This window comes from Nyctereutes procyonoides, unplaced genomic scaffold (genome assembly GCF_905146905.1).
Source record: "Nyctereutes procyonoides isolate TBG_1078 unplaced genomic scaffold, NYPRO_anot_genome, whole genome shotgun sequence".
Taxonomy (NCBI): Eukaryota; Metazoa; Chordata; class Mammalia; order Carnivora; family Canidae; genus Nyctereutes; species Nyctereutes procyonoides.
Window position 1 is genome coordinate 8057685 of NW_026575121.1, and position 7678 is coordinate 8065362.

A 7678-nucleotide genomic window follows, 5' to 3' on the forward strand; every position below is an offset into this window, starting at 1 on the left:
GGCAGATGCTCAACCACTGAGCCACCCAGACATCCCATCCCATCACTTTTTTTGAGCACTTCCTTACTTCCTGGCAGAGCCAGATGTTCCAGGCTCACCCACACTGTGCCAGCACTGGAATCAGTCACTTCTCAAAAGTCATATTTCCTGTTAATGGGGAATTAAATGTGTGCTTTATAATCAGCTGATATTTTAAGAGCCAGCTATTTGGAAACAGAGGCAAGGACCAACGTCAGGTCTTCTAGCTCCCAAGTATCTATTCTGTCTATTTTGTTATCTTTCAGCCTTCATAGAGTACTCAAAAATGTGTGTTAAGTTTCATTCTGCTGAGTCTGTGACATCATTTCAACATCCTGAGACATTTATGTATTAATCAGTATCTTCATTGGCTACTCAGTCCTCACCCAAACTGTTTAAAAAGTTCCTAAACTGAGATTGGATCTATTTCCAACTTCAGGGGAGATTTCTTGGGCTGAGTTATAAATCTTTGAATAATGAGGTTTTTAATGAAACCAGGGCTAACACATCGTTAACTGTGGAGAGAGAATAGGACTTCTATAATCACTATTTTTTGGAGCTTAATGGAAGAATGCAGAATATTGAAAATGTTTTCTTGCTATTACTTAATTTGTCAAAACCCCATCATTTATGCCACATTTTAAATGAGGTGGAATAGTTTTTAAAGATGTTATAGAGATCATTACAAAATGGGAAGCTGAATACCAGGAGACGGGATGGGGGAGGAGGCAAGGGAGGGAAGAGAATTGCTAAGCTCCATGTGAATCCAGGCTCCTGCAGCTCATTGCCACCAGTCTACAGGGGAACATAATGTGAAAGTTAAAATGGGATCGAGATAGGTGTGTTGACAGTTCTGAATCCATAACATCCATCCATCCCAAGGCACCATCTGTTACATCTTCAGTCTTTTTGTGAGTATCAGCAATAGAGGTAATTAAGCAAATGAGCAGCTAAAATGGAAGTTCCCAGAAAGGAGGAAAGTTAGCAAAACTATGACAACGGGGTGTCATTGTAGGAGCAGAGGCTGAACACCTGGCGCCGCCTCTTGGGTAAGGCAAAGTTGAATAGTGAGGAGGTTGGAAGGTGGGAGAGCCCATGGCTTCATGGTGGTTCATTGTTTCAGGAGCTGTAGATGGCAAAGGGAAAACGCCTCTGATTTCCTCATTAAGGAGAAAGAAGAATGCACAGATAATCTTGGACATACTCCAAAGGGAAAAGAGGCTGATCTGGTACTATCAGTGACACAAGGACAGTGCTGCCTCCATTTGCAAGTCTCCTAGGATCAGCGCTCCTTTCAACAAAGTTGGCTGAGGCACCCATGGAAACTCCATTCTGTCTGTTGGCAACTGGTTAGGCACCCGGGGGCCTGTCTTGGGCCTGGGACACAAGAGGGTCTAGTGTGACCCCAGGAAGGAAAGGACCAAATTATCGAGGCGGAGTTAGCTGCAGAGGGTAGTGGCCCCAACATAAGACCATGCAGCCTCTGTGTCCCTTGTATGGGAAGCCATGCCTAAATAGACTTAGAGGCCTGGAGAATGGAGAGAAAGGAGACCCAAATCCTCCCTGATGGCTTTAGCAACAAAAGGTCAAAGAGGTTCCTTTATTGCACACCTTGATCTATTGTGCTTTTTGCTGTACTATTTTGCTTGTATCTCAATCTCTTGGACTTTTTTAACCTGACCCTTTCTTCTCTGATCCTTTTCTGTTTTCCCAGCCCTACTCCAAAGGCCGGTAGGAAATTCAACCTCCCCCTAGAGTCTACATGAGTTCAGGTACTAACCTTCTCCCTGGTCTGAGAATCATGAGGAGTGTTTCCTTGGATCCAGCACTGTTTGCCTTGCCACTCCTCCTACTCTGACCTTGGAAACCATTTCCAGAGTCTGAGTTTCTGCCATATTTTACCCACCAGTCTCCTAATAACTGGCTTCTTGGGTTCTTTGGGGGGGGTTTTTTGGTTTTGATTTTTTTGGGTTTTTTGGTCTTAGCTGGTGTCTCTGTTGTGCTTCCCTGCACAGGATCCTTTCTTTCAGGGAATGGAGCCACATCACCTCCTGATGGACTTTTCTGGGTTGACCACCTCTGTGCTTGGATTTCTTGCCGATTTGCAGCTACCAGATGCCATGTCCAAAGGCTCCATGTGTAGGTTGAGATCTCTGCTGTACACCTGTTGTTGACTGCCTGCCTGTGACTGCCCAGACCATTCTTTACACATTTACTCTGTTCCCTTTTCCTTCAATTGGGTCCTCTGAGCTTTAGTGCTAATGGAAGCTCTTCTTCCATGCCAGAGCCATTGTTGTGATTGGGACTTGTGTCTAGAAACAGGTAAATGGTGCTAGTTAAGTTTAAATACATTGCAAGTGGATGTTCTAATAATACAGACATATTCAAAAGAACTAGTGTCCTGGCTGAGACTAGATAGCATCAAAACTGTCCCAAATTCATGGACTCTTAAAATAGTTTCAATTAGTTTCAGTTCCCTGAACAGACTTGGAGGTGCAATAAGCTCCACAATGTTTTCACACTGATTCAGCTAATAGATGTCAAACTATTTGCTCTTGGCGCCTTATTGATTCAGGTAGGCAAGGTAAACAGCTGAGAATCTGCGTTAAAATGTAATTTAGTCAGTCAAGGAGGAATGCTCCTTGGTGGGAGGTGTTTGGTTTAAGGAAACGAAATGCTGCCTATAAACATGCAGATCAAAACTTTTAAACAGTCCCATCCACCCCCTGAGGACTAGGTATCCTATTTGTGATGTTCTTTTTGTCTGGGACAATCTCATGACCAAGATAGAAACTATGGGGACCATCCCATCCTTTCAGAATGCAACTAAGAAACACAAGAAGAATGAAAAAGTGTCTCCAGCTACGCCTGTGTAGTTTGCTGCAGAACAGGTACTGGGATCACAGTATAAGGAAGGTACTAGTACCACATTGGGTCCATCATGGGTGAAGTCAACTCCTCGTAAGAAGGGAGGGGAAGTTCACTCTGTCATTCATCACATTTTAGGTAATGTTCTATGAACAAGTTTGGAGCCTGTGAGAAGCAGATGCCCAAATGAGATTAAATATGCAAGAAACTTATTATGAAGACAGGCATGAGAGAAAATGAGGTGGGATACAGGACAGGGTGGGGAGCCATTGGACCATATTCAAGTTCGATGAGAGTGAAAGAGAGAGGGTGGAAGAAGGGGGTTCCTGTGGAAGCATTTTGAATTTTTAAAATTTAAATTCAATTTGCCAACATATAGTATAATAATACCCAGTGCTCATCCCATCAAGTGCCCTCCTTAGTGCCTGTCACCCAGTCACCCCATCCTAGTCACCCCCCTCCCTTCTACAACCCTTTGTTTGTTTCCAGAGTTAGGAGTCTCTCATGTTTTGTCACCCTCTCTAATTTTTCCCCACTCGGGTCCCCTCCTTTCCCTTATAATCCCTTTCACTATTTCTTATATTTCCCATTTGAGTGAAACCATATGATGATTGTTCTTCTCTGATTGACTTCCTTCACTCAGCATCATACCCTCCAGTTCCACCCACGTCAAAGCAAATGGTAGGAATTGGTCCTTTCTGACAGCCGAGGAATATTCCCTTGCATACACAGACCGCATCTTCTTTATCCCCATTCATCTTTCGATGGACACCAAGGCTCCTTCCACAGTGTGGCTATTGTGGACACTGCTGCTGTGAACATTGGTGTGCAGGTGTCCCAGCGTTTTACTACATCTTTGGGGTAAATCCCCATCAGTGCAATTGCTGGGTCGTAGGGCAGATCTATTTTTAACTCTTTGAGGACCCTCCACACAGTTTTCCAGAGAGTGGCTGCACCAGGTCACATTCCCACCACCAGTGCAAGAGGGTTCCCCTTTCTCCACATCCTCTCCAACATGTGTCGTTTCCTGTCTTGTTAGTTTTAGCCATTTTCACTGGTGTCAGGTAGTATCTCATTGTGGTTTTGATTTGTATTTCTGTGGAAGCATTTTGGACTGCAATGCAGTTCTTTTTTTTAAAGATTTTATTTATTTATTCATAAGAGACACACAGAGGCAGAGACACAGACAGAAGGAGAAGTAGGCTTCACGCAGGGAGCCCGATGTGGGACTCGATCCCAGGACCACTCCCTGAGCCAAAGGCAGACGATCAACTGCTAAGCCACATGTGCAATGCAGCTCTAAGGAAAGTTTGGGAAGACCATTGGGTCAAAGTGGTTTGTCAGAGGGATACTACATTTCCTGGGGATGGGCCTGCCTTAGTATTCCTGTGGCACTCATCAGGGAGCAGCCCAAGGGAAAGTGGCGTCAGTGCACATGAAGCAAAGGATTTCAGAACACAGCAACCAGGGCCATCAGCTGATTCTACTTTTTGCACTCAGAGACCTGGGAGGCCAATTCTCACACGGGTCTTATAAAGGGACCAACCCAGACTCTCATAAGTTCTTTATATGTTTGTATCCCATCTGCTATTAACAGAGATCTAAGGAGGTTTACAACAATAGGCAAACAAAACTTCAGGCAAAGAAATAAAAAAAAAATCAGTATAACTCAGGGGAAAAAAAGATAAGGTAAGAATAGCTACTTTAAAAAAATTTAAGATTTTATTTATTTATTCATAGAGATGCAGAGAGAGACAGAGACAGAGGCACAGGCAGAGGGAGAAGCAGGCTCCATGCAGGGAGCCTCACGTGGGACTCAATCCCGGGACTCCAGGATCATGCCCTGGGCTGCAGGTGGCGCTAAACCGCTGCGCCACTGGGGCTGCCCTATTTGGCTAATTTTTAATTTAGCTCCTACCAAGCACTAGACACTCTCTATCCTTATCTCTAATCCTTACAACAACCTTAAAAAATTGTTATCAGAAAGGGAGACAGAACATAAAGACTCCTAACTCTGGGAAACGAACTAGAGGTGGTGGAAGGGGAGGTGGGCGGGGGGTGGGGGTGAATGGGTGACGGGCACTGAGGGGGGCACTTGACGGGATGAGCACTGGGTGTTATTCTGTATGTTGGCAAATTGAACACCAATAAAAAATAAATTTATTATAAAATAAAATAAAATTATTTTATTTTTAATTTTTTATTATTTTTTATTTTTTATTTTTTTCTTTATAAAAAGAACAAAATAAAATAAAATTAAAAAATAAATAAATAAAAATAAATTGTTTTCCCAACGAAGGCACATGTGTGAAGGGGTTAAGTGATTGTTTAAGGCCACACAACCAACATATTGATAGTCAGGATTTGAATCCACACCTCTGGGTTCCAAAGTGTACTCTTTCTACTCTGTGTCACTGAAGAGGGGAAGAGAAGACAGCAATTATGTCAGGAAACAGGCTGAGAGGAATTTCTACAATGAACACAAACCTAAATACTGACTATCCTGGCAGTCAAGGAAAAGAAAAAGATGCTGTGTTACAATCGCATTTGTTGGCTCTTAGAAGAAAGAAGCATGAGAGAAGGTAACGTGAGAAAGTAAACATTTTCCTAGCCCTGAGTTCGGGCAGCAATTTGGTGAATCTTATCTGCAAATAAAGGCTACTGGAAGACTCTTAAATGAGAGGAGCAATAATAGATGAATTGTGCGTTTGCAATAACTTGAATTTGTGAGTAGTATGTAGCCTATAGGATTGAGCACATTTAGCCAGATGGGCAGGTAAAAGGAATTTGGAATCTTCTGGGTCTGTGCAATAGAGGCTTAACTGAGCAGACTGGGGGTGCCCAAACATTGCACGTTCTAAAGAAAGGGCTGGTCCTTGACTGCTCCATGGAGATTAACTCCAAGCCCTTGGAATATCCTGCCTGACAGCAGTGTCTTTGAATACTTGGGGCTTTAGGCCATGACCGATAGTTTATGCCAACCATGTGATTTATGGTGAATGCCTCTTTTTTGTATTCTTGAGGTCCTACATCAGTTTGACCTCTGAGGGGGCTGGAGGCCGACGGGCCAAGATCAGTCATGTGGGTGCTCTGTGCCTATGTGACTGGCTGATCCCCAGTAAAAACTCTGGATATGAAGGCTGGTTGGCAATAATTCATGTGTTGTCACACATGGTTGCTGGGAGAATTGAGTGCTATCTATGTGACTCCCCCGGGAGAGGACAACTGGAGGCTCTGTTGCCTGGTCTCCAGAACCCACCGTATGTGCCTTTTTCGGTTGCTGACTTCAATGCTGACTTCATTCTGTGTGCTTTTGTTGTAATAAACCATAACCACGAGTATAGCAGCTTTTCTGGATATTGTGAGTCTTTCCAGTAAATCCTCTTACTTGAGGGCAGGCTTAGGGACACCTGACACCGTGTCTTTACCCTCACTCCTTCCTTTCATCTTCCTCCAGTTAACTGACATGTTCCCTCTTTCTGATTTTCCCTCTTCTCTGTCTCTCCAACTGCATTTTCTTAAAGGGGCAGACAGTAATCTCCTGTGGTTGGACATTTTTCTTTACCCACCTCAGGCCTTGCTACTAACTATAAAATGATAGAGTGAGGTGCACCCATATTTATAATCCTTTCTATTCTTAGATCTTCAATCACTTAGCAAACAGCATCGATCGGACCTTCCAAATTGCAGGGTCATACAATGCAATTTTTCCACTGCACAAATGAGAAAACTCAGACCCAGGTGTGACGGATTATCTGTGCCTTACAGAGCTGATCCAGGGGCCATGCTTAGGAGTGACAAAGCTGGCTTATTGGTTATTGCTTTGGGTCCCCAACTCCTTGGCTCTTGTTAAGATCATCTGATTAAATTATGGCTATATTGAGAAAAATGACTTTGAAAACAAGCCGACTCCAGTGCTTTCTGCTTCTCCCCACTCCCCAGGGGACACGTTTTCAGTCAGGTGTTATAGCCACCAATTTCATTAGCATTGAGTTATAAGGATAAAAATATCCCACCCTTGTCACTGACAAGTTACCTTCTGCACTGAACTTACCGAGTCATCTTTTCTCTGGTAATTTTGTCAGTGACATGTTTGTTGTTGTCAGCAAGGCAAAGCCAGCGCAACTGATTCAGGGTGACCTGGGCTCTGTTCCGCTCCGTACATCAATAAAATTGCCAGGTCTGCTTTGGTTTCAGAATTTGTATTGTAGGTAATGATGATATATGAGCTCATGGAACCGATTTGATTCTCAGAGATAAGAATGGTCCTGGCAGCTAAGGAGGGGCAAAAATAATTTTGATCTACAGTGTAGACAGGCTTCTTTTTGATATAGATGTCATCAATGGGAAATTCAGATGACCACAAGATGCTGTTTCTACCCTGGCAGTTGGCCTGTATTGACAAAGGAATAGAAGCCACCGCGATGCTAGAGCTAAGTTGAGAAGAGAGGAATCCGTAGTGGAGTGGGTGGGGAGAAAGCTCATTGGTGAGACCACATTTCAAGCCAGCTGAATTCCATTCACACTCTGTTATGCCCAGCAGCTAGTGTCATGCTGAGGACACAATCAGGTTCAGGCAAATGATTACCGTCCTTGCACCACGGTAATCTGAAAAGACAATTACAACCCAGGAAGGCAGCTTCTGCAGGGCAATCAGGCTCTGACAGGGGCCAACAGACACAGCCCCCAATTGAGACTGTGAGGAACAGTCAGGTGCTAGTGGTAATTAAAAATGCCAGGCAGCACTGGGGAGTGCTGATGGGGTGGAAGTTTCCAGGCGGTAGTTCCATCC